General features: G+C 44.0%; 1 protein-coding gene and 1 long non-coding RNA gene across 2 annotated transcripts in view; one reads left to right on the top strand and one right to left on the bottom strand.

Annotated features, from left to right (window-relative positions):
• Positions 1 to 16263, top strand: part of LOC138844713 (protein sidekick-1-like) — an 86213-nt gene extending 69950 nt beyond the window's left edge. Inside the window, exon 4 of the mRNA XM_070054418.1 lies at positions 910 to 16263. The gene's annotated coding sequence lies outside the window, so the exon portion shown is untranslated. The remainder of the gene's footprint in view (positions 1 to 909) is intronic.
• LOC138844717 (uncharacterized) overlaps positions 237 to 27671 on the bottom strand; it is a 164641-nt gene continuing 137206 nt past the window's right edge. The window contains exon 2 of the long non-coding RNA XR_011380955.1: positions 237 to 1135. This is a non-coding gene — a long non-coding RNA (uncharacterized lncRNA). The remainder of the gene's footprint in view (positions 1136 to 27671) is intronic.

The following is a 27671-nucleotide window of genomic DNA, read 5'->3' as shown; positions in this document are numbered from 1 at the left end:
AGAGAGGTTTTCCGTCCAATGGTTTACTCCCCAAATGGTTGCAATGGCCAGAGGTGAACCAATTCAAAAGCTGGAGCCAGGAGCTTCTTTGAGGTCCCCTACATGGTTTCAGGGGCCCAAGAAGTGAGGCTATCTTCTGCTGCTTTTCCAGGCTATAAGCAGAAAGCTAGATTGGAAGAGTAGCATCGGGGGCACGAACCGCACCCATGAGGGATGCTGGCGCTGCCGGAGGGATGCTTTACCTACTTTACCACGGCGTTGGCCCACAGAGCAAATTTTTAAGCCAAGAGCCAGGAGCCCAAGAGCTGGGCCATCCTCCGCTGCTTTCCCAGGCACATTAGCAGGGAGCTGGATTGGAATCCGAGTACCAGAACTCGAACTGCTGCCTATATGGGATGCTGGCACCGCAGGAGTCACCACTACACCACAGTGTTGTGGTGCAGTGGGTTAAGCCATCACCTGTAATGCCAGCATCCCACCCTTGTTTTCTTTCTGTAATCTAGTAGTTGAAAAACAGCCACCACTCCCAATGCATGAGTCCTATAAAAGCAATTTCACTTTATTTGAACACTCTAAGGAGAAAAAGCAGAAGAGTATGTATTGTACCTAAAGAGAAAAACTCTGTCAAATTTTAAATCGAATGGTGGAATAAATTCCATGACAAAAGTGAAGCAAACAATTGACCTGTGGCCCCACTGCGCTGGCGCCTGGCTTCACTGCCTACTGGGGACAGACAGCAGGAGCCCAGGAGAAGCCTGGAGCCACACCCCTGCGCGGGCTTGGTCTTTGTTTTTTGATTGGTTGGAGCCTGCAGGTAATCTGACCAGAAATGATGTATGCTATTAAATACCGAGTTTATAAAAGGGGTGCTCAGTGCTGCTGTTTCTCGTTTCTCTTCTTGGTGTCCAGCGCCGTGGAGTTCTTCATTGGAGCATGTGCTAAGCCCTGGCCCTAAGAACAAGGAGGTGAGCAGCCGAGAGCAACACCTACAGGAAGGGCCGGGCTGCCGGTGTCGGAGGAGTGGCAGTGGATTCAACAGGACCCTCAGGTTTGTCCATTCTCGCCTGGTGAGTCTTCTTGAAATGTTTGTGCGTATCATATGCCGGTCCTGGACACAGGCAGGGGACACGTGGGCCTTCAGGAGCCAGGGGGAGGGAAGAATAAATTGTATGTTATAAATCGAATACTGTATTTTATATGATAACCTTTTATTATATATTATAAATTTCATATCATATGTTCTAAATAGATTTTAAATTGTATATTGTAAACCGTATATGTGCTCGGAGGTATCACAGACAGTTCCAGGAGGTGTGAGCCTACCTGGCTGAATTCTGATGCCAGGATGGGTGAACCAGCAGGTGCCCGCAGGTGAGTCATCTTCTTATAGGTGGGCAATTAAGATGCCCAGCAACTGTGTTGATTTCCAGGTCTCTTGTTTTATTTTCTGGATTTATAGTTCTACTTAGTGGATAGGAGCTGAGAAAGTGGATCTGGTCATCCAGGAAGGAAGTTCCTGCTCACAGGCTTTGCTTCCTGTTTTTCCTAATTTGCTAAGATAGTTTCTCTCAGTTTGCATTGAAGGTTCTCCAACACAGCAGTAATAACTTTGACTGCTAAACCCAAAAAGATGGTTGTACATTCTTGTCATCGCCCCACTGAATTCTAATTCTGCCTCTGTGATATCCAGTGTTTCCCTAATTTTATGAAAAAGTTCCTGAGGAATACATTGTTGTATTGTGTTAATGAGTGTGGTTATCTGGGAAGACATATCATGTAAAATTTACATATCCCAGTCATACTATTGCATTAACTAGGAATATGGGGACTCCGTTTATCATCAGAGGATGGCACCGAAATTTTGAGAGGGTAGCATTACTTCCTAAGTATATTTGTTTCAGGTATAAAACTATAAGGTTCTGAATAACTCAATACAGGTTCTTTTTACTTCTAAATTCGATTTTGAAATACTGAAATCATTCGGATTATGATATTTGTAGACCATTTTTAGGTCTGAGAAGGCAGGGGCATTGTTTCTGGGCAGTATCCACTCTGGTTGCCGTGTAATTGGTTCTAAACCATCGGTTGGTGAATTGAAATCCCTGTTTGTCCTGTGTTTTAAACAACACAAAATTTCAAAATCCGTAGGTATTGTGTTTTGTGGTTTGGTTCTTACAGTATGTGGTGAATTAAGTCTCCCTTCCTTCTGGTTAGCAGTTACTTGTGTTGATATCCCAGGATCATTCCTTGATCCTCATCTTATGAGATGCTGACCAGTGACTACTCCGAAACAGCTCCTTGGTGCACGTCCTCGTGGATGTTCCAGTTTCCTCATTATCCACTCTTGGTGTTCCTGTTAGTGCTGATTGTTCAAATCCAGAAGTTGAAATGACCCCATGTTCAGTCTATGTGTTTGTTCTCACTGGTCTTCTCATCCTAGGCAGCCTTATCTCTGTACCGTGTTTCAGGAAGGTCTTGGCTCTTTCTCTCATCGTTAGCTTGACCTATTTATATTGCCCATGGTTTTCTCGTGTTGGCTATTTTCAAACTTGATTCCTTGATTCCATAATTTGCCCTCACACACAACAAACCAAGAAAAATCTGTTCTTTTGTTTTCTCATGCTCCCAGTCCACAGATGTTCTCTGATAACAATCACCAGGCATCTCAAAGGCTGTCTGGTCCCTACACCCTTCTCAAAGCCACATGAATATGTGATTCTTTTGCTTTTCACTTTTGCGTCTCAGTTCTGTCACCTTTTCCACAAACCTCTGTTCCTGTGACTACCATGAAACTTTAGCATCTCCCACAAAAAGCCTAGGCTAGCAACTACTAGTGCACTACTAATAAGAAGTTAAAATATAGAAACTTTGTGAGGAAATTCCAAAATTAGAGTGGTTTATGCCAAACATCTTAAGATGCTTTTCCTCTGCTTAACTAAAGTCATATCTATGGGGGAAAACTAGGTGAAGAGTTTTCTACAAACAATGCCTTTGTTACCTCTATACAATTGTGTTTGTGAGTTATGTAGGCCTCTATAATTACGTATGGGGAAACTAAAACTGTGACTTGCAGTTCAGTATTGCAAATATTATAAAGCTTTCTACTGAAGTGCTGTAGTGAGAGAACAGGCATGGAGTCCAGGAAATCCTTCAATGAATTGGTATATGTGTAGTTTTCAGAGTGCTGCTTTCAAAGACATTTAAACCTTGTAAACATTTTCATACATATGATGTTAAATTTAAAAGTACTGCCTCAGCAAACACTGAGCTCTATGTGATTGATAACTCCTCCTACACTAATGGATCACCTTGCTTGATTTCCCCACCTGATTACTATGGAAGATGACATGTGAGTGTCAAATGGGGAAAGAAAGGTTTTTCTTAAAGATTTATTTATTTGAAAGGCAGAGCTACAGAGAGGCAGGGGCAGAGAGAGAAAAAGAGAGAGGTCTTCGATCTGCTGGTTCACTCCCCATAGGGCCGCAATGGCTGGAGCTGAGCTGATATGTAGCCAGGAGCCCGGAGCTGCTTCTGGGTCTCTCTGTGGGTGCAGGAGCCCAAGCACTTTGGCCATCTTCCACTTTCCTAGGCTATATCACAGAGCTGGATCAGAAGTGGAGCAGTGGGGACTCAAACCAGTGCTCTTATGAGATGCCGGCACTACAGGCAGAAGCTTTTCCTGCTATGCCGCAGTGCTGTCCCCAAGAGATATTCTTGTAGTAGACTAATGTTCATGGTGTATAGCCCTCTGCTCTGTGCAGGTAGAATTTGAGTAATTCTTGGCAGACCCTAAATTTTTGAGGTACATAGAGATAATATGATAAATGTAATGGGACCCACAGTTTTCTGATAAAATACTTCATGATATCTACTGGGGTCCTGCCATTTATGAAAATGGGTTCTAAAGCAACCTGATCAGTGAAGACGTTGCCACCTATTGATCCAGTGAAGCAAGTGCAGCGTGAGCACCTCTGACCCTGGCAGAGGCTGCAGCCCCTGGTGACTAAGATGCCGTAGGCCTGTACTGCTACTCATTCCACGGGGAAGGCCCTGCCATACTGCTGTGAGCATCCTGGTTTAATATTTTGGTATTGCCATGTTTTGCTTTGTTCTTCAACTTAAATACATGATATCTCCATTTGGTTCGTTTATTTCCTCTTGCAGTTTTCACAGCTAAATTTCTTTTTTTAATAATTTTTATTTATACAGAGGTGAACAGATATCATGTGTTTCATAGACACAGATTGAGGAGTATAGTGATACTTCACCTTTCCCTCCTCTCCCCAGCATGCTGCCCTCCTCCCTCCTTCCTTTCCTGTGATTACAAAATAAGCTGAAAGAATGTCATTGTGAAAACTATAGGAAAGTGTAAATTCTAAAACTTGACAGAACTAACTCCATAATGTGTAGCTCCTGGTAGGAACTGAAAAATGCAGATTGGGCTGTTTAAAAATTGTCATGCATTTCAATATGGAAACCCTAGGAATTTAGATTGAGTTTAGGTGTGAAACTACCATGGTGCCTCCCCAAAGGTGTGTTCTCAAAACATAATGTGCCCACACCCAACTATTGCTTTGAACCAAGGGCCATTGTGGTCACCAGTGATGGGAAATGGAAGGCATTTTAGGGCAGTGAGCCTGAGGACTGTGACCAAGACCTGTCCCGGTGAGTCAGTGAGAGATCAAACTATGCATGAGCCCCCTGGCTCCAAGCCCCAGCACTTGCCCCATCTTCCTATCAGCCTTCATTTACAAAGTACAAATTCAAGTGAAATCCAGCAAGAATTTGGACAGCAGAGAGCGTACTCTTTTTTGTTGGGTCCAGTTGCCGTGTCACTGGTGACATGCTGATGAAGCAGGCCCTGCGTTTTCAGTTCCATGGTTTAATTGGGCGAATTCTCAACCTGCCTGTAATATGTAACTGTGTTACATGCATATAGGAATGTACACCCATCGGTGGGAGAATACCATATGGTAATTTATAATTCTAATTTCACTTCTCACTTTCCTGGTTTCCTTCAGATATACTAACTTTTATTTTCTATTTCTGAGTTTTCAGTCTGAGGGAGGTGAGGTGACAGTGTAATGTGTTACTTGGATATTGTCTTAAATATTCTCTTGATAGAAATCCTGAATCTTTATTTTCAAGATATAAACTGCCTGAAATTTAGTTTAGTCAAGTTCATGAATGTTTTTCTTAAGATTTATTTATTTGAAAGTCAGAGTTACACAGAGAGAGAAGGAGAGGCGGAGGGAGAGAGAGAGGTCTTTCATCTGCTGGATCACTCCCCAGTTGGCCGCAATGGCCAGAACTCTGCTGATCCGCAGCCAGGAGCCAAGAGGTTCTTCCAAGTCTCCCACGTGGGTGCGAGGGCCCAAGGACTTGGGCCATCCTTTACTGCTTTCCCAGTCCATAGCAGAAAGCTGGATTGGAAGTGGAGCAGCCGGGACTTGAACCGATGCCCATATGGGATGCCGGCACTGCATTTGGTGGCCTCACCTGCTACGCCACAGTGCCAGCCAGCCCCAATCATGAATGTTTTAAAACTCATTTCTTTCCCATGAAGCCTACCAAAACCCCACAATATTAACCTAAGTTCCTTAATTTTTATTTGCATTTTAAGTATAGGAACCTATTTTTGCATGTTTTATTTTTCCAGCCTTATTACAATACAACCGAGAAACAAAAATTGTATATATTCAAGGCATGCAATGTGTGTTTCGATATGAGTCTGATCTTTACATTGCATTTTCACACAAACTTTTCGACTCTCCTGGTACTTACCATACACTATGAAAGGGGTAGTGCAATGAAGCTACTTAACAAAGTTATCACTCCTATAGCGTTTTTAAAATTTTTAAATTTTATTTATATATGTATTTTCCCAGAAGATTTATTTGAAAGGCAGGGTCCAGCGCCATGGCTCACTTGGTTAATCCTCTGCCTGCAGTGCCGGCATCCCATATGGGTGCCGGGTTCGAGTCCCGGTTGCTCCTCTTCCAGTCCAGCTCTCTGCTGTGGCCTGGGATGGTGGAGGATGGCCCAAGTGCCTGGGCACCTGAACCCGCGTGGGAGACCAGGAGGAAGGACCTGACTCCTGGCTTTGGATCAGTGCAGCGCCAGCTCTAGGGGCCATTTGGGGAGTGAACCAACAGAAGAAAGACCTTTCTCTCTGTCTCTCTCTCACTGTATAACTCTACCTGTCAAATAAAAAAAAAAAAAGAAAGGAAGCAGGGAAAGAGAGTAAGATCGAGTGAGAGAGAGGATGAGGGATATCTCATCTCATGCATTATTTCACTCCTCAAATGTCCTCAGTGGCAGGGCTGGACCCCAGGTCTCCCACTTTGGCACAGTGGCCCAAGCCGTTGGGACATCTTCTAGTGCTTCGCCAGGCACATTAGCAGGGAGGTGAATGGGAAGTGGAGCAGCTGGGACTCGGTCTGGTGCCCATAGGGGATGCTGGCCGTCTAGGTGGAGGCTTAAGCTTTTACACCCCAGCTCCAGCACCATAACCATATATTTGTATCTTGTGACTAACATCTCTTCATTTTTCCTGCTCTCTGACTGTGTTAGTTTGACTTTTGTATATTCCACATGTAAGTGTGATCATGTAATATTTCTTATTTCTGTGTCTTGTTTCACTCATTGTAATGTCCTGTAGTTCCATACTTTTGGATCCATCTTGTGACAAGTAGTAGTATTTCCTTTGTTTTTAAGGTTTGGTGAGGATTCCACTGTGTGTGTATCCCAGTTTTCCTTATGGGTCCATCAACAAAGATTTGGGTTATTTCCATATCGTGGAATTGTGAATGATGCTGAAGTGAATGTGGGGGTGCAGACAGTTCTCTGAGATGGTGGTTTTCTTTTGGATTCATGGCTAATAAAGGTTGTTCCTTTTTTAATTTCATTTGAGGAACTTCCATATTGCTTTTCATAATGGCTGGCACAATTTACATTCCCTCCACTAGTGTGTGTTCTGTTTTCTCTACATTGTGCCCGATACTTGTTATCTTTTAACTTTTTAATAGTAGCCATTTAACAGATATAATAACCACTGTAATCTTGATTTGCATTTTGCTGATGATAGCAATGTTCAGAACTTTTTCACATACCCTCAGGGTACATTGTATGTCTTTGTTGGAAAACATTGATTCAGTCCTTTGTCCTTTTTAAATTGTATTCTTTGCTGCTTAGTGGTATGCCTTCCTTGTATTATTCCCTTGATCACACATCCGGTTTGCTAATATTTCCTCCTATCCATTGGTGTGCCTTTTCATTTCACTGATCTTTGCTTTACTAGTTTGTTGGGGTTTCATTTCCTTACATTTGCTTTTGCTCTCTGTGCTTTAGTTGTTAGCACATAAGCAACCACTCTTGAGGCTGATGTCAAGGACTTTTCTACTTTATAAGTTGTAAGTGTTCAGATCTTCTGTATGGACTTTCAGTTCATTTTGAGCTGATTTTAATATGTGGTGTAACAGTGATACAGTTTCAGTTTTGGACATGTGGTTATCCAGGTTGCTTCTGCCTCAGATGTGGGCCTTTACGTCCAGTGACTGCATGTTTGGTAACCCTGGTGGGCCAGGGTCCCCAGTGTCTTCAGTTGGATCCATTAAACCAGATGCTGTGGCTGGAGTTGGGCAGGAGCTTGGCATGTGTAGTGATTTGGGAGTAGGAGACCATGCAGTGATGGGGTCAAGACAGGGGACTGTGGCCTCTTCCTCTGGAAGCCAGGGCTATATGAGGGTGTGTCAGACAGTTTTTTGAAGGGTAGACATTTGGCATGGTGGGAAAGACAATGCTCAGGATACCAGTGGCAGCCAGTGATGGCTTAAGTAGTTGGATTCTTGCTACCACATTGGAGACCATCTCCCAGCTTCAGCCTGGGTCAGATCAGCCCTGAGTATTTTGGACATTTGGGTAATGAACTACTAGATGGGTGGTATCTTCTCTCTCTCTCTCTCTCTCTCTCTCTCTCTCCTCCCCCCTCCCCCTTATTGTTTCTCCGTGTTTTGCTTTTGAAACCAATTGCAATATTAAAACTAGGTGGAAAAAATGGTTTACGGATGATTATCCCAGTAGCCTTAGATTACTGAGTCATTTCCTAGGATCATGCAGGGGGATGTGTGTAGCTCACAGTAATCTGTTATCTTTTATTAGAAAATGAAATAAAGGAGCCCAAGGCTCTGTCCATAAAATAATGCCAAAGATTAATGTAGATTTGATCAGTACAAATTTTATATGAGTATTGAAATGTCACACTAGCCCATAAATATGTACAACTCTTGTGGATGAAATTTAAGGAAAAATACCAACATGTTACTTGGTGTATAAAGTTAAGGGGTTTTAAATGATTAATGTCACAACTAATATTATGGTATTTGAAAATGGTTAATTAATACAAGCAAAAACATAACCTGTAAATAACTGAACTGTTCTTTTCTTGTCATGCTCAGTCGAAGGGCTACCTGGCTGTGTTTTAAGTTGCTGATGGATATTTATTTTAGATTATTTCTTTTAATAAACTAAAATGGTAGTATGTTTTCATGTGTGTATGTGAAATTGAATAGCATCAGAGCAATACAATGAATATGAGATAAGCTTTTTCATATTTGGGATTTTATTGGTTTTTGAGAATCACTACAGAGACATTTTAATTTGTACACTATTCTTAACAAACCAGAAATTAAAAAAGTGAGGGCTTGTCATTCTTTTAAAATCTTTTATTTTTGAAATAGTGTATTTTTAAATTTACCTCATAAGAGCTTTATCTTCCATTCAATAAAGAGTTCATCTATTAAGGAAGAATATAGGCAAGGGCAATAAAAGTAATCAAACAAAAAAAGTCCTATCTTTATGATCAGTTATGAACTTAAACTGATCACTTTAACTAGTAAGATGGCATTAAGTGTCAAAGAGATCACAGCACTCTGGCCTCAGAATCAGCCCTTAAGGCATTCGGATTAGGCTGAAGAGCCCATGAGAGTGTTTTTAGGCATGGAAAGCCAAGATACCCTGGCAAAAACAAACAAACAAACAAAATAAACAAACAAAGAAAAAACAACCAAAAACAAAAAACCTAAGCGAAAGATCTCTGGGAGTGAGATCCCAGTGGAAAGAATGGGCCATCAAAGAAGGAGGTACCTTTCTCTGAAGTGAGGAGAGGACTTCCACTTTGACTATGACCTTGTCTAAATAAGATCAGAGTTGGTGAACTCAAAAGGCTTCCATAGCCTTGGCAACTCATGAGAAGAGCCTGGGGTGATTACTGACACCATAAACAAGAGTGTGAATCGTTAAGTCAACAACAGGATTCACTGTGCACTTACTCCCCACGTAGGATCTGTGTCCTTAATGTGTTGTCCAATGTGAATTAATGCTATAACTAGTACTCAAACAGTATTTCACACTTTGTGTTTCTGTGTGGGTGCAAACTGATGAAATCTTTACTTAATATATACTAAATCGATCTCCTGTATATAAAGACAATTGAAAGTGAATCTTGATGTGAATGGAATGGAAGAAGGAACGGGAGATGGGAGGGTTGTGGGTGGGAGGGAAGTTATGGGGAGGAAAAAGCCACTGTAATCCAAAAGCTGTACTTTGGAAATTTATATTTATTAAATAAAAGTTACCAAAAAAAGGATCACCTAAATAAGACCAAGTGTCTGCTGATAGTAATAGATAGGAAAAAAAAAAAAAAAGCCAGCTAATCCTCCGCCTAGCGGCGCTGGCACACCGGGTTCTAATCCAGGTCGGGGCGCCGGATTCTGTCCCGGGTGCCCCTCTTCCAGGCCGGCTCTCTGCTGTGGCCAGGGAGTGCAGTGGAGGATGGCCCAGGTGCTTGGGCCCTGCACCCCATGGGAGACCAGGAGCACCTGGCTCCTGCCTTCAGATCAGCGCAGTGCGCCGGCCACAGTGCACCAGCCACGGCGGCCATTGGAAGGTGAACCAATGGCAAAGGAAGACCTTTCTCTCTGTCTTTCTCTCTCTCTCTCACTGTCCACTCTGCCTGTCAAAAAAAAAAAGTAATAGAATTAAAAAGGAGACAATGATCCAACATGGGAAGCAAGCCACACAGCAGACTCCTAGAATGACAACTACCCTAAACAGTGCTCTGGCCTCAGAATCAGCCCTTAAGGCATTCGAATCTGGCTAAAAAGCCCATGAGAGCATTTCAAGCATGGAAAGACAAGAAAGACACTGTGGCAAAAAATCACCCACATGAAAGGTCTCTAAGAGTGAGATCCCAGGGAAAGAAAGGGCCGCCAAAGAGGTCAGTACCTTTCTCTAAAGGGAGGAGGGAACTTCCACTTTGATTATGGCCTTGTCTAAATAATGTTGGAATTTGTGGACTCGAGGCTTCCATAGCCTTGGCAGCTCATGACCAGGAGCCTAGGGTGATCACTGATGTCAAATAGAAGAGTGTCAATTGTTAAATCAACAACAGGTATCACGGTGCACTTGCTCCCCATGTAGGACCTCTGTCCTTAATGTGTTGTACTAGGAGAATTAATGGTAAAACTAGTCTTCAAACAGTACTTTAAAGTTTGTGTGTCTGTGTGGGTGCAGTCTGTTGAAATCTTTACTTAGTATAGAATTGATCTTCTGTATATAAAGATCATTAAAAATGAATCTCAATGAAGAATGGGATGGAAGAGGGGGTAGGAGTTGGGATGGTTTGCGGGTTGGAGGGTGGGTATGGGGGGAAGAACTGCTGTAATCCAAAAGTTGTACTTATGAGATTTATGTTTATTAAATCAAAGGTTTCTATAAAAATGACTACTACACTAATACACGGTAAATTTTAAAATGATCATGAATTATTAAAATTATAGTAGTATATCATCCTTAAGAATTTGTTTGATAAAGATATAAAAGAAAGTTGAACAAAACTATATTTGCAGCAATACTGATATACACAGGCATTAACTTTTTTTCTGTTTTTCTTTTGTTGTTGTTGCCTGATTTCTTTTTTCATAAAAGAAAATTTTAGCTCTCATTATATAAAGGAGAACATCTAATATTTGTCTTTCTGTATCAGGATAATTTCACTGAGCATGAAGTCCTCCAGTTGCAATGATTTTGATACTAATAACAGGCTTTCAGTTTTTATAGTACTGTAATATTCAGTTCTACATAGATGCATCCAGTTTTGCCAGCACCACTTACTGAATAGATGATACTTTTTTCCATTGTATAGTCTGGGCACTTCCATGAAAAATCAATTGTCTCTACCTGTTTGGATTGATGAATTAATTAATTAAATTCCACTATCATGCTGCCTTGATTGCTATAGCTTTGTAGTTAGTTTTGAAGGCAGGCATTCTGATGCCTCCAAGTTGATTGTTTTTTTAAATTTTGCTCAGGATAATTTTGGCTATTCTTGATATTTTGTGATTTCTTAGGGAATTTAGGATTATTTTCTCATTCTGTAAAAAATGTCATTGGTGTCTGATAGGAATTTCATTTATTTTGTAGGTTGCTTTAATTAATACAGGTATTTTAATTATACTAATTCTTCCAATCCGTGAGCAAGTTATATTTTTCCATTTTGGGAGTCCTTGATGATTCATTTCTTCAACATTTTAGAATTATCATTGTAGATATCTTTCACTTATTTGGTTACATTGATTCCTAAATGTTTTCTTTTTGTCTCTATTGTGTATGGGATTACTTTTTAGATTTCATTTTTGGCAAGTTGGTTGCTAGCATATAAAAAGCTACTGCTTTCGTATGTTGATTTTGTAACCTGTAACTTTACTGAATTGGTTTTTCATCTTGAACCATTTTTTGGTGGAGTGTTTAGATTTTTCCATGCACAACATCATGTATTCTACAATGTTGTTGAATCCAGTTATTGTTAACAGTTGTGTTGAGGAATATTTAATGTCATAAATATAAGAGCATGTCAAAAAGGCTTAAAGTTTATCGGTGGAAAATTTCTCTGTCATTTGCCGTATGGGAAATAGTACCTGGTAGACTTGTGGACTGACGTTGTTAATGGAGTGCATGGGTTCACCCATTGGTTTATCACTGGTTTCTGTGTCCCCCACAGACTCCCAGTGAGACAGTGAGGCTTCTTGAGGTTGTGTGCAGAGTGTTGCTGGCAGCCCCGTATAAGTAACATGGTCTCATGAGATCATTTCAGACATTTGTACCTCCACCTGGGTAATGCAGAGTCTTGTGTGCTGCGGGATGGTGAGTCCGGATGCACCAGATGACTGCTGGCTGCTCCTCACATGCTGCCAAGTACCACCCAGGACATGGTTAAGAAAGTAGATGCCTTGTCTGCAACCGTCTCAGGTGGTGAAGTTCTGCATCTCAGACACCAAGGAAGTCCACACAGATGTATATACACCTTGCTGTGGATGGAGATACAAAGCCTGCCCAAAGACTGGACAGGAACAGATTGAGAAGGGCAACCTTGCTGTGTTCCTGACAGGAAGTAGCCTACAAATCACGGGGCAACAGACTTGGCAGCTGGCAGCTGTCACTGAACCACATCAAGATCCTGTCCAGCTTGTCTGGAAAGCACAAACAGATGGCATCATGTTTGCACAGAGGGTGAACATAAACGTTTTCTACTGCAGTGGGTGTCCAGATCATGTTAAACACCACACTACAGCAGGAGCCTCTGTATTTCAATGGACGTGTACAATTAAGAATAAAAGAGAGCTGTTAGGCATTCTTCAGTGAGTATGTGCAAGCCACCAGCCCTGAATGGCAAAGCTGCCCCTAGGACAGTCCCAACCAAGCTACCTTGGCCCCAGTGGAATTATTTATTCACTTACTTAAGCGTTAGTCATTATGTTTCATTGAAAGACAAGAAAACAGATTTCCCACTGGTTGGATCACTCCACTTGAGTGGCAAGGGCCCAAATATCTGAGCCATCCTGTGTTTCCCAGGGTAAGCAGAAGCAGGAACCTGGATGTGAATGCATGACAGGTATTGATCCTAGATACTTTGTGATGGGATGCTGGCACCAAAAATGATGTCTTTAATTGCCATGCCAAATACAATGTATTGATGCCTTTATATACTAATTATTAGAATGGCAGTGTGAGATAGAGAGAGATGCTTCCATCTGTTGGCCTCACCCCCAAAGCCTGCAGACATTATTGGAAGGGCTAGGCCAAAGTCAGAAGCCAAGAACTCCATCCAGTTCTCTCACATTGGTGGAAGAGACCTAAGTAACTGACCCAATGCCTGCTATCCATCAGAGTGTACATTAGCAGGAAACCTGACTGCAAGAAGATTATACTGAAATCCAGGCGCTCTGATATGGGACGTGGGTAACCCAAATGACATCTTAACAACTCTGTCACAGTTCCTTGGCTATTGTTACATTTTAATGATTTTTTATTTGGAAAAAAAATATTAGTGAGGGAACGCCATAGAGATATCATCCCAACCACTACCTCACTCTCCAAATGGCTGCAACAGCTACAGATTAGCCAAGGTGAAGCCAGGAGCAGGAACTCCATCTTCTTTTCCAACATGGGTTGCAGAGTCCTGAGATCTTCAGGCATCACCTACTGTCTATCCATGCACCTTAGGAGGAAGCTGGAGTGGAAGCATAGTAGCTGGGGCATGCCCCAGCACTACAATATAAAACGGAAGCATTGTTAGCTGTGCCACAACATCAGCATTCCCATTGTTACTTGTAAAAGCAGTCCCACCACAGGACCGAGCAAAACTTCTGGCCCTGTTGGCGGCAACTTCAGAAGTTTATCAACCTACGCAAACCCTAAGCACCCTGGGAAATACGAAGGCAGACACGTAGAGTGTTCACAGCCAGAGTTTCCTTCAGCATCTCCCTGCAGTCCAGTGCTGTGTAATCAGATGTGGTGCGCTCTCTGACTTCCTGTGATACATGTTGGGACCTATTCTGAACATCGTCAACAAAGTCAGTGGCTTCGCAGGCTGCACTGCTGCCTACTGGCTCATTTCAGGCAAGTCTCATGAGTTTCTGGACACCACTGAGGCCCTTCTAGACAGAGAGAAGACCACCAGACATTCAACCATGGTGGGATTCTTGTGCACACTAGCGGTAAGCAATCATCACCAGGCATCTTTGTGGATGACAATCACCATGTATTAGGGTCACATTATAGAGCCTTATGGATCATCAGGCACTAACTCCTATGGCATTGTGAACATTCCCAGTAAAGTGCATCAGTCATTATTCATTGACAGACTATGAAGAGGACATGCCCTTGGGTCGACTGCCATGGTCAGCATCAAGACAGGACCCAACCTCTTCCTATGAGTCCTTGTGTTGCTTCTGCCTACCTCTCAGCTATCATTTCTGTTCCTTGGCATGGACAGCCTAAGACTTCTGTTCTTCACCTAGATCAATCCCAAGTCTTTTGTACTGATGCGGCATGGACACTTAACACACATCCCTATATTGTCAACACCCTAAAATATAACTCAAGAAGGACAAGTGGGGAATCGACATAGCTGTCCATGATAGAGTATAAGTATTCTTTGAAATACATTGAGTCATCTATTAACTCACCCATCAAGCACCTTCTCCAAGCTGGCGGATAGGAATGGAGGCATCCTGCAGGTTACCACCACCTCAAGAAGGTCATGCTTCGCTTTGAATTTGCCTTACTTGATATTATCAGACTGCCCCTGATAATTTTGCCATTATTGCTGTGGCAAGAACTGTATGTGTCTTGTGGAGATTTGGCACCATTTACTTTATTTTGTAAAGATTTTATTTATTTATATGAAAGTCAGAGTTATAGAGAGAGAGGAGGGGCAGAAAGAGAGAATTGACTGGAATGGCCGGATCTGCACCGATCCGAAGCCAGGAGCCAGGAGGTTCCTTAGGTCTCCCCCTTGGGTGCAGGGGCCCAAGGACTTGGGCCATCTTCTACTGCTTTCCCAGGCCATAGCAGAGAGCTGGTTGGGAATTGGAGCAGGGGATCTCAAACTGACGCCCATATGAGATGCTTACGCTGCAGGCCAAGGCATTAATCCGCTATACCATAGCACCAGCCCCACCATTTCCTTTTAATTTGAAGGCCAACAATGCACCTTTATGAGACTTCCAGTCGACTGCCTCTGTGGTCCTCCAGGGCTCGTGGTCTGTGTTAACAGGATCTTGTTGGCCTTCAGTTGTCTCCTAGCATCCACCTGTGACACTATGTTGAGGACATCGTTTCAACTGATAATCAAGAGGAGGAGGAAAAATGGGCCTCAATCATCAGCAACTGACTTCTTGTCCAAGTGGGTGTGGACCTTAGTTCCATATGAGATGAGAGCTTGCAACCTCAAATTTTTGGTCTATATTTTGAACAAGGATTTCAGACAAATTCCTCAACAAATCCACATATATCTGCTTTTCCTCACTGATTCAGTTTCAACCAGGGAAGCCCAGCACATTTTCAGTTTCTGATAACACCAACTTCCTCACCTCTAAAGAACCCTAAGATTCATCTGTCTCACCAGCCACCCACAAGGATGCACCTTGGTCAGGCATACTTCCAAGGAAAAAGCTAAGGATTACTCTATGGCTAGTTTTTGGTTCTGAGGGCCCCATGGGTAAAGGATTTCAAGTTAGCTTTGCGCTTGTAGTGACACTACTGTTTGACTCACGGAGAGTTTGGACTACCTCCCTCAGCATCATGAGCTGGGCCCTGGCCTCCAGCCACTGAGAATCTCTTGTTAAATGGGAGTGGTATTTGCAGAGGCCAGACAAACCCACACCCTGAGGAGTCTGTGTCCTTACGAGGATGTCAGCCTCTGACACTTCATCTATTTGCAGAGCCCCCATCAGTCATCTCACATCAGATACCTCCTTCCAGATACCGGGGTAGTGTCATGTGTCTTAGGGGGCAGAACTTGTGATCATCCTACTTGTCGTCGAGCAGTCCACCCTCACTCAAGGCCATCTTGAAATTCATATGTCCACCAATTCTTGGGACAACACCAATTCCTAATGACTTTGTGTGGCCTCAAACTGGACAGTCCTTACCCTTACTTTGGAGTTCCTCCTCTGGTGGGTCACTGTTGATATCTGTGCTACTGGCCTAACCTCACTGAGCAACTCAGCTATTTTGATTGCCAAAATTCTACTGCCTTTTAATGTAGCAAAACTGCATTTTATATTATCTACCTCCTTGCTTTCATAGGGGAGCCTCCCAGGCATATATGATTTAGGACTTAATAGGCCTATCAACTTGGATTTCAGCTTGTAGCTTTCCTATTGTATCCAAGTCAGTTGTGGAAGTCCCCCAGGAATGCCTGCTGTACAGGAAAAACTGTCATTCCTGCTTCTCGCGTGATTGCATTTGGAATGGTGGTAACATAATCTGCCCAGAGGTCAGGACCTGGCAGGCCATTGTGCCAGTCCAGGCACTACACCTATGGCAGGCCTTGAGCCTTGCACTCTGAAGACATGACCCCCCCAGGAAGAAGCACCTTAGCAAGGCCAGCCAGAGCCATGAGGACCAACAAGTTATGAAACTGCCTTGATTGCAGCCCAGGGCCCCTTGCAGCCATAAATTCAGTGCACTGGGGAGGTTGGCTGACTGTGAGTCAGGAGATTGCAAAGACCCAGGACTGACTATAGATACACTCAGCTGTTTCCCTCAAGGCAAGGGTTTGGAAGGGAAGGTCTGGGCACTGGGTTTCTTAAGGAGTGAAAGTCAGATTCATGGACTCCCTACTAGAGCGGTGATAAATATGGTGAGATCTGCAGGATCCAGACTCAAGTTTCATGATCCTGGCAAAGTCGATTGATACATCCCTAGCTAGAGGAACATCCTCCAATGCTGCGAAGCCTATGGGGTTGATGCAGGCCCAGGAGGAAGGCACCACTTCTTACAACTTGTGGCCAGGTCCAGGGAGGCCCCTCACTTGGATCTCCATTCCTTTTATCTCAGTTTTGCATTAGAGAGTCCCCCCGCCCATGCTTTGATTGCATCTCTGTGACATAAGACCTCCTGACTGCAAAGAGGGATAGTTTGAGTTCTTCCTTCCCAATTTGTATCCCTTTAATTTCTTTTTCTTGCCTAATAGCTCTGGCTAGAACCTCCAGAACTATATTGAATAGCAGTGGTGAGAGTGGGCATCCCTGTCTGGTACCAGATCTCAGTGGAAATGCTTCCAACTTTTCCCCATTCAATAGTATGTTGGCTGTGGGTTTTTCATAGATTGCTTTGATTGTATTGAGGAATGTTCCTTCCAAACCCAGTTTGCTTAGAGTTTTCATCATGAAATGGTGTTGTATTTTATAAATGCTTTCTCGGCGTCTATTGAGATAATCATATGGTTTTTCTTCTGCAGTCTGTTAATGTGGTGTATCACATTGATTGATTTGCGCACATTAAACCATCCCTGCATACCAGGGATAAATCCCACTTGGTCTGGGTGGATGATCTTTCTGATGTGTTGTTGCATTCTATTGGCGAGAATTTTATGGAGGACTTTTGCATCTATGTTCATCAGGGATATTGGTCTGTAATTCTTTTTCAATGCTGCATCTTTTTCCGGCTTAGGAATTAAGGTGATGCTGGCTTCATAGAAAGAATTTGGGAGGACTCCCTCTTCTTCGATTGTTCTGAATAGTTTGAGAAGAATTGGAGTTAGTTCTTTAAATGTCTGGTAGAATTCAGCAGTGAATCCATCTGGTCCTGGACTTTTCTTTGTTGGGAGGGCCTTTATTACTGTTTCAATTTCTGTCTCAGTTATGGGTCTGTTTAGGTTTTCGATGTCTTCCTGGTTCAATTTAGGTAGGTTGCATGTGTCCAGGAATCTATCCATTTCTGATAGGTTTCCCTGTTTGCTGGCATACAAGTCCTTGTAGTATTTTCTGATGATTCTTTTTATTTCTGTGGTGTCTGTTGGTACGTTTCCTTTTTCATCTCTGACTTTATTGATTTGGGTCTTTTCTCTTCTTTTTTTAGTTGGTTGGGCCAATGGGGTGTCAATTTTGTTTATTTTTTCAAAAAAACAGCTCCTCGTTTGGCTGATTTTTTGTAATTTTTTTTGGATTCAATCCTGTTGATTTCTTCTCTGATTTTAATTATTTCTCTTCTCCTACTAGATTTGGGTCTGGTTTGCTGTAGGTTTTCTAGATCCTTGAGGTGAATTGAAAGCTGATCTATTTGGTGCCTTTCCAATTTCTTGATGTAGGCACCTATTGATATAAACTTTCCTCTTAGCACTGCTTTTGCTGCGTCCCATACGTTTTGGTATGTTGTGCTGTTATCCTCATTTACTTCCAGAAAATTGTCGATTTCTCTTTTAATTTCTTCTGTGACCCATTGTTCATTAGGGGCATGTTGTTCAATCTCCATGTGTTTGCAAATGCTCTAGGGATTCCTGAGTTGCTAATTTCCAACTTCATTCCTTTATGGTCTGAGAAGCTGCATGGTATGATTCTAATTCTTTTGAATTTGCTGAGACTTGCTTTATGGCCTAGTATGTGGTCAATCCTAGAGAAGGTTCCATGTACTGCTGAGAAGAATGTAAACTTTTAGCTGTAGGACTGAAAGTTCTGTATATATCTGTTAGATCCATTTGGGCTATAGTGTCGTTTAAATCTACTGTATCCTTGTTGATCTTCTGTCCTGTTGATCTGTCTATTTCTGAGAGTGGAGTATTGAAGTCCCCCAGTACTATTGTATTGGGGTCTAAGTCTCCCTTTAAGTCCGTTAACAAATCTTTTAGATAAACCGGTGCCCTGTAGTTAGGTGCATATACATTGATAATTGTTATATCTTCTTGTTGTATTGATCCCTTAATCATTATATAGTGTCCCTCTTTGTCACTCTTAACAGTTTTTGTGGTAAAGTTTATGTTGTCCAATATTAAGATGGCTACGCCCGCTCTTTTTTCATTTCTGTTGGCATGGTATATCTTTTTCCAGCCTTTCACTTTCAGTCTGTATGGATCTTTGTTGTAAAGATGCGTTTCTTATAAGCAGCAAATAGATGGGTTTTGTTCCTTAACCCAGTCAGCCAATCAGTGTCTTTTAACTGGACAGTTCAGGCCATTCACGTTCAATGTGACTAATGATAAGTGGTAACTTTGCCCTGCCATTTGCCAAAGATAAGTTCTAATATATGCTTTGAATTTCCTGTGATCTTTTGCTGTGAGGTTTCCTTCCTTTACCTTCTTTCATATTGATGACCGTGCTTCTGTGTTTCTGTGTGTAACACATCTCTAAGCATCTTTTGCAGGGCTGGATGAGTGGCAACAAATACTTTCAATTTCTGTTTGCTATGAAAAGCCCTTATTTCACCTTCATTCACAAATGATAGCTTTGCAGGATATAATATTCTGGACTGGCAGTTGTTCTCTCTTAGTACCTGGGCTATATCTCGCCATTCCCTCCTAGCTTGTAGGGTTTCTGATGAGAAGTCAGCTGTGAGTCTGATTGGAGATCCTCTGAGAGTAATCTGACATTTCTCTCTTGCACATTTTAGGATCTTTTCTTTATGTTTCACTGTGGAGAGTTTAATTACAGCGTGTCGTGGTGAGGATCTCTTTTGGTCGTGTTTATTAGGGGTTCTGTGAGCTTCCTGTACTAGGATGTCTCTGTCCTTCTCCAAACCTGGGAAATTTTCTGCTAATATCTCACTAAAAAGGCCTTCTAATCCTTTCTCCCTCTCGATGCCTTCAGGAACTCCTAGAACCCGAATGTTGGGTTTTTTAATAGTATCCTGAAGATTCCTGACAATATGTTTTAGATTTCTAATTTCCTCTTCTTTTCTTTGGTCTGACTGTATCCTTTCCTGTTCTCTGTCTTCTAAGTCCGATATTCTCTCTTCTGCTTCACCCATTCTGTTTGTAAGGCTCTCTATTGTGTTTTTCATTTGATCTATTGAATTCTTCACTTCATTATGATTTCTCGTCACTATCACAGTTTCCTGTTGTACTAGTTGTTTTGTTTCATTTTGATTCCTCCTTAATATTTCATTTTCACGAGAGAGATTTTCTACCTTGTCCATTAAGGATTTCTGTAGTTCAAGAATTTGTTTTTGAGAACTTCTTAATGTTCTTATCAATTTTTTGAGATCTGCTTTTTGCATTTCTTCTATCTCATCATCTTCATAATCTTGAATTGGGGTGTCTTTTTCATTTGGGGGCGTCATGGTGACTTCCTTGTTTCTATTATCTCAGTTTTTGCATTTGTTATTTGGCATATTGGAGATATTTGGTTTCTTCACTGTGGTGCTTTTTCTTGTGATACTATGACTCTAGTATAGGCTGGTCCCCTAGCTTTTAATGGGAGCCTAATTCACTATCTCCTCTGTTCAATTTTCTGTCATTTCCTCCTGAATTTCCTGTTTTGAGTCAAGGGTGCTACCAGCTTCTTAGTCTTGGAAGTCTCCCCAAATTGTCCTGCACCCTCTCTGTGCCTGCTGTGTCCTGTGTCCATGTGAGTTGATCTCACCTTGGCCCCTCCTGCCTGGCTTGTCCTCTGTCCACGTGTGAGTTGATCTCACCTGGGCCCCACCTGCCTGGCGTGTCCTATGTCCATATGAGCTGATCTTACCTGGGCCAGTTCTTCCCCTTTCCACTGTCACGGGGCTGGTTCAAATCTCAGGTCCCTCCTGCTCTGCAAGCTGCAGCACCCTCTCAATGTAATTCCCCATCCACTGGCTTGGCTCTTTCCAGCCTACTTGTCACAGGCTAGGCAGAGTTTGCACCTTCTTCTTAGCTCGGGACCTGTGGAACTGGCCTTATGTACCCTGTGAAGTCTTGGCTTTATCTCAAGGACACTCATGGTTTGCTTCAAGCCATCTTTTTAGCCTGCTTTCATACTTTCCCCATCTACATAATATGTATTTGGTTTACTGGGCATTTTTGGTTCTTGGAGCCCGTCACGTAGTTGGTGCTGTTCCTGCCGGGGCAGAAGCTCTGGGCTACTCCTTTCCCCAGCTCCCCTGCTGTTAAGAAGTCAGCAGATTCTTCCTCCTCTCCTTTGGATTACCTGGCTGAGTTCTCAATGAGATCATTTCATTTGGCTCCTAGCGTCCCTTAGCTAGCTGATCTCTCCATGGGTTGTGCGCTACTGGGGACACAGAACCTGCTGTCTTTCCCTGTAAGTCAGGCAGTCTGTGTGGAGCTGAACAACTTGACACTGTCTTTTCTGAAGGCTTAATAACCCAGGCAGAGTGAGAGCCAGGAGTTAGAGGACTGCTGTTTCTCTTCAAGGGATGGAATCTCGCTGAGTGGTGTCAGGGAGGGTCTTCCTACAGGATGATGGCTGCTTAGGCAGTGTCTGCGTGCTGCGGGGAGTGGAGTGTAATCTGGGCACGTGGTGGGAGAATTGGCAGACCCCTGACCTGGGGTGAGTCTCTGAGCCTTGGCTTCCTGATCTGTGGGGAAGGGATGGCAGTGACTGTGTGTGTCCCGAGTTTGCACAGTCCTGGATGCCTGTCGCTGCTGCCGCAGTCATCTCAGGTCTAGGAATCCCTGACATTCAAAGGCACCTTGCAGTTTCTGTCCGCCTCTGACCTTTTATGGTGCTGGGTTCTGTACCCGGATGGAGGGTGGCAGCAGATCCCAAGTTTTCTTTGTAAAAGCTTTTTGAAAATTCAAGTTGAAGCATTTAAAAATTTTGTTTGTTTATTTATGTAAGACGCTGAGTGACAGAAAAAAGAGAGGGAAATCTTCCATCCAGCGGTTCACTCCACAAATGCCTGCAACAGCCAGGGCTGGGCCAGGCCAAAGTTAGGAGCCCAGAGTTCCTTGCGGGTCTCCATGTGGGCGGCAGGGACACAAGCACTTGAGCCATCACCTGCTGCCTCCCGTGGTGCACGTGAGCAGGAAACCAGATCTGCATCATGGAGCAACCGAGACTTGAACCAGACTCTCCAGTGTGGGATGTGGGTGTCCCAAGCTGCAGCTTAACCTGCTGCACCACAATGCCGCCCACACTTTGAAGCAATTTAATGATAAATTTTAGCTTACAAATTATGTATGTTCCTTTTATAAATCTTGAAAAATATAAGTGGATAGGAAAAAAATAATTCCTCATCCTGCATCCTAACTGTGCATAGACAGGCACAATTAACATTATGTGTTTATTTAGTATTGTTTATTCTTTTAAAAAAATTGTATTGATTTTAAAAATTGAATTTATTGGCCAGCTCTGCAGCTCACTTGGCTAATCTACCTGCAGCACCGGCACCCCAGGTTCTAGTCCCGTTTAGGGTGCTGGATTCTGTCTCGGTTGTTCCTCTTCCAGTCCAGCTCTCTGCTGTGGCCCGGGTAGGCAGTGGGCCCTGCACCCACATGGGAGACCAGGAGGAAGCACCTGGCTCCTGGCTTCAGATCGGTGCAGCTCCGGCCATAGCAGCCATTTGGAGGGTGAAGCAATGGAAGTAAGACCTTTCTCTCTGTCTCCCCCTCTCTTACTGTCTAATTCTGCCTGTCAAAATAAATAATAGAAACATTTTACAAAATTGAATGTATTTTATAAATCTGTATTCTGATTTTTGAAGTAGCATAAGCCTTTTCCATATTATGAAGGTTTTGTGGGAGTGAACTAGAAAATGGGAGATCTTTCTCCTCTCTCTCTCTCTCTTTTCTCTCTCTCAGCCTCCTTTGCCTTTCAAATAAGATGAAAATACATTAAAATTAAATGCCTGTGATAGTGGTTTATGCTAGAGATTTGATATCGATATATGTACACATTCACACATACATACACACATATCCCAATAAGTAAATAAATAAATAAATTCCTACATAAGACCCAAAACTCTAAAATGACTAGAGAAAAGCAGAGGGAAATGTCCATGGCATTGGTCTGAGCAGTAATTCTTCAATGTGACCTCAAAGGCGTGGGCAACAAAAGCAAAAATAGACATGTGAGATTGCATACCAGAAAATCCTTCTCCAAGCAAGGAAACAAGTAACAGAGTAGAGAACCGACCCACACACTGAGAGAGGATACTTGAAATCATTTATCAGGTGAGGGGTTACTACCTTAATACAAAGAACTCAAATGAATCAGTAACAAGAGAACAAACAGCTCCTGAATGGACATTTCTCGAAAGAAGACATACATACAAGTAACCATCGCCAAGTATCAGAGAAATGCAAATTAAAACCACACAGAGAGGCCAGTGTTGTGACAAGGCGGGTAAGTTGCAACCTGAGACGCTGACATCCCACACGGGCACTGGATTTTGTCCCACTCCCTTCACTTCCAATCCAGCTCTCTGCTAATGACCTGGGAAAAGCAGTGGAGGATGGACCACGTGTTTGGGTCCCTGCATCCAGGGGCTCCTGGCTCCTGGCTTTGGTCTGGGGCAGCTCTGGCCATTGCAGCCTTCTGGGGAGCAAACCAGCAGATGAAAGGGCCCTCTCTCTGTCCCTCACTCTCTCTTCCAACTCTAACTTTCAAATAAACATACAAATCTTCAAAATCGATAAATAAAAATAAAACCATATAAGATGGCATATCACTCCACTAGACTGGCTATTCCCAAAAGACCCAAGCCACAGGTGCAGAAAGAGGGGTTAGCACACTTCTCAAGGGAATGTCAGTCAGTGCAGCATGTTGAAAACAAGCATGGAGAACCGCTAAAAGCTAAAAACAACTCAAACTCTCCCAGGACCCCACCAGCCCACATCTGGATTTATGTACATGTGCATGTAAGGTGTATATGTACATGCACGTAATGTGTGCGTGTACACGCATGTGACATATGTGACATGTATATGTGTGATGTGTTTGTGTACATGCATGTGATATGTACGTGTGAATGTAATGTGTGTATGTGGTATATACAGGAATACATAATGTATATGGCAGAGCCATGTCTTCACTCACATGTCCACTGCAGCACTGCTCACCACAGCCAAGACAACGGAAACGCATGAATGCCCCTTGGCAGGTGAACGGACAAGGAATGGGAGCTGCAACACACTCAGGAATACCCGGACCCAAAACACCCACAGGAGGGTCTGTCATTTACATCACATTCATGGAGATGAAAGTCATGTACTGTATATGAAGACTCCAAAGTCCTTAAAACACAGGATTGAAATGTTCTTACTGGGGCTGGTGTTGCAGCACAGGGGGTTAAGTCACCACCTGTGTCCCCAGCACCCCATGTGAACACCAGTTCATGTCTTGGCTACTCCACTTCTGATCCAGTTCTCTGCTAATGTGCCTGGAAAAGGAGCAGGACATGGCCCAAGCTTGGGCCCTTGACACACACACTGGAAACCTAGATGGTGTTCCAGGTTCCTGACTTCTGCCAGGCACAGTCCCAGCCATTGTGGCTATTTGGGGAGTGAACCAGCAGATGGAAGATCTTTCTTCTCTCCCACTCTGTGTGTTTCTGTGCGTGTGTGTGTGTGCGCACATGCGTCCCTGTGTGTTTCTACCTCACCACACACCCGTAACTGCCCCTCAAGTAAATAAATAAATCTTAAAAAATAAAAAAGGGAAGGGGAAGAAATACCAGAGAGTTGATCTGACTCCACCCAATGAGAACACAGCAAGAAGATGGCCGCCCTCACCAGGAACCCAACCATGCTAGCACCTGGGTCAGACTTGCAATGCTGAGAACCAGCAGAAAGTCAATGTCTGTGGCTGGGCCAGGCCAGCTGTGGGGTTTGTTACAGCAGCCTGAGCTGACTAACACAAGCCCAAGGCCTCCAGAAGAGCATGTGACAACCTGACACAGCTAATCTGTGAACTCACGTCCCCACATGGCCAGGCCTGGTGCTGCAGCAGATACAATTCCCATTGCCCCCAGCTCCGTCTCCTTACTGGCATCACCAGATGGGAGAACTCCATCATCACCACTGTGTGTCCCACCAACACAGCAGGCACACTTGGGGGGAAAATTACAGCATTCCACTCCCTTAGGACGACCACCTAGCAAATCAGGACAAGACAGTCAAGAGTGGGAATTGAGAAATTGTCTCTATAATGTGCCTGCAGTAAGCCACGCTGCTAACAAAGTAGGAGAGGTCTCAGATGGGTGAGTCACATGGCCGGTGGCAGGCACCATGGAGAGCTGGCTACAATGCACACCTGGGAGCGGGTGAGCTCTCGGAAACGAGGGAGCTGCTTACTGTCACTCAGGTCCTGCTGGAGACCCTCCTGGCAGGAGAAATCCAGGCTCACTTTCATGGTGACAGTGAAGGTGGCCGCCTGCCCAGGCTGCAGGGGAAACTGGGTGAGATTTTCTTCCAGCTTCCAGCTCAGGAAGTCGCCGTACAGTATCTCTGCAATGGTAACAACAATAGTGATGTTGATGGTGATGGCAGAGCAGAGGCACAATGAGACTGACACCAACCCGGCTGGGAAATTCTGGCACAAGCTCAAAAACAAAGACAAGAAGCATTCAAGATGTCAGAGAGCAAAAAGTCCCAGGAAAAGTCCTGAATCAGAAGAGGCCGTGAGGCACAAAGAGGAGGGAGAATGCATCATGTTACAACCAGCTACAGCACTCTCCTTGCCTGCCCAGAGGGCTTTTCCTTCCTCAGAAGTGCTTCACTGGAGAGATGAACTCTGGGGCTGAGGCCACAGAGCCCTAGGGGCAGGGGACAGAGAGGCGGTGGTGTATGGAGGAGAAGGGACGTGTGAGGAACATCAACCCTGACTGTAGCTGACCTGCAGGAGGCACCTGCCAACCACCACCCTAAAGGAAGGGGAGGAACAGGTGGCAAACGTGGGCTCAGTGCTAAGTGGTATCACCGAAACACCAAGAGCCAGGCAGCTGCTGTCCGCGTGCTCCCCTGAGCAGTACCTGCTAAGATCGGTGTATATACTCTCTCCCTGACTTCTCCATGGGCTCTGCTCCCCATCCCATCTTAGGAAGGGCACCACGTCCACACAGCATCCGGCACTCTGCTGTCCAACCCTGACCGCAAGCCTGTGAAACGGTGCCATTCTTTCAAGTGTAATTCTTTACATGAGTGTGGTGCACCGAGATCCTGGGATAACCACAAGGCCAGAATGTCAGTGATGCTCCAGGTCTCACACACAGAACCCTGGGAGGCCAGCATGAGCACACTCAGACACCAAACAATCTGCTTATGTTGTAGGAAACTCTGTGCCTTAAGTGATGTGTGCAAGTCACAGGCAGCGCCATGCTCAGGGACCATCTGATGCCAAACAACCAAAGCCTTTATGGCTAAGGCACAGCTGCGGGCAGGGCCAGTGAGCCTTCTCTGTGGCTACAGTGCCATGGCAAGCTACACAGCTCGGGCACCAGATTCAAGACCAGGCCCTGCCTCACAGGCAGTCCTTCCTGTTTGTTTCTTCTCTGTATTTCTGTGCTACCAGACAGAATGAAGAGAGCAGCTTCTCAAAATCCCACAGAGGGACGTGCTGCCAGAGGGAACAGGAGAAACAGATGTCAACCGTGGTGCGCACATCACTCATTCTCCCCCTGAGAAAAGTGGTGTCAGCATCTTAACACCGAGTAGCACTGGGTGACGAGCAGGGACCGCTCAGCTCTGCTGTGCTTGCCGGCTTCTCCCTGCACCCGGGCTCAGCTCCAGCATCGGTGGGAAAAGACGCAGCCCAAGAAGCTCGGCCCGATCAAACCCTGCATGAATCTTCAATCACGCTGGCATGGAGTCAGCACTTCTTGTTGAAGAAAAAAAGACATCCAGCAGTGTGTGGGGGTGTGGCTACATACGTGCACGTGTCTGCATGTGTGCACACCCTCACACACGTGGATCACAGGACATTTGTTGGAAAGCTTAAACAAACAGTAGACTTTTCTGAATCTGGGACTATTTAAGCAAGAGTGAAAGTTGGCATCTTCCCATGCCTACAAAGGAAGACTTGTTGCAGGTGAATTATAAGTAGGAGGGTTAAATCAGTAGACAATCCTGGTCTTGAAATGTGGTGGTGTGTAACGCCTCATCTCTCTGGAGGGAATGTGTATACACGGGGACGAGCTTGTCCCGTAAAAGCTTGAGGGGCCCATAAAGGCTGGCCCGATACTTCAGAGCACTAACCCTCCCTGCACACTGAACATGCAAAGGAGTTAAAATAAGCCAGGAGGGGCAGAAGTCGGGCAGGAGTGGGGCACAGTGGTTAAGAAGTCACCCGCGGGTAGGTATTGTACTGCAGCAGATTAAACCTCCCTGTGGAGTACCCACATCCCATGCTGGAACACCTGGTTCAAGTCCCAGCTAATCGGCTTCCCCTATCCAGCTTCCTCTGGGAGGCAGCAGATAATGGCTCAATTACTTGAGTCCCTGCCACCAACGTGGGAGATCCGGTTGGAGGTCCAGGCTCCCAGCTTTGACCTGGCCCAGCTGCAGCTGTTGTGGGCATTTGGAAAATGAACCAGAAGATGAAAGATCTATTCCTCTGTCACTTTGCCTTTCAAATAAATATACCAACATTTAAAAAGTAAAGAAAAAAGAATTTTATTAAAAAAAAAAAAAACACTTGAGACGCCTGCAAGTTTGAGTTCCAGCTCCACTTCTGACTCCAGCTCCCTGCTAATGCACACCCTAAGAGTGAACCAGCAGATGGGATCTTTCTCTCCCTCTCTGTCTTCCTTAGCCTCTCTGTCTCTGACTTTCAAATAAATTAAACAAATAATTTTTTGTCGTAAAATAGGTCAGGATAGCAAGGAAGACGGGAGGAGGGAAAACAGAACAAGAAACTTTTCTTTCTCTGAGGTTGGTGTCTGAAGAATGGGGGGTTATT

This window comes from Oryctolagus cuniculus, chromosome 12 (assembly GCF_964237555.1).
Source record: "Oryctolagus cuniculus chromosome 12, mOryCun1.1, whole genome shotgun sequence".
In the NCBI taxonomy this organism is placed as follows: Eukaryota; Metazoa; Chordata; class Mammalia; order Lagomorpha; family Leporidae; genus Oryctolagus; species Oryctolagus cuniculus.
Note: the sequence above shows the minus strand (reverse complement) of the source record. Positions and strands in the feature narration are given on the sequence as shown.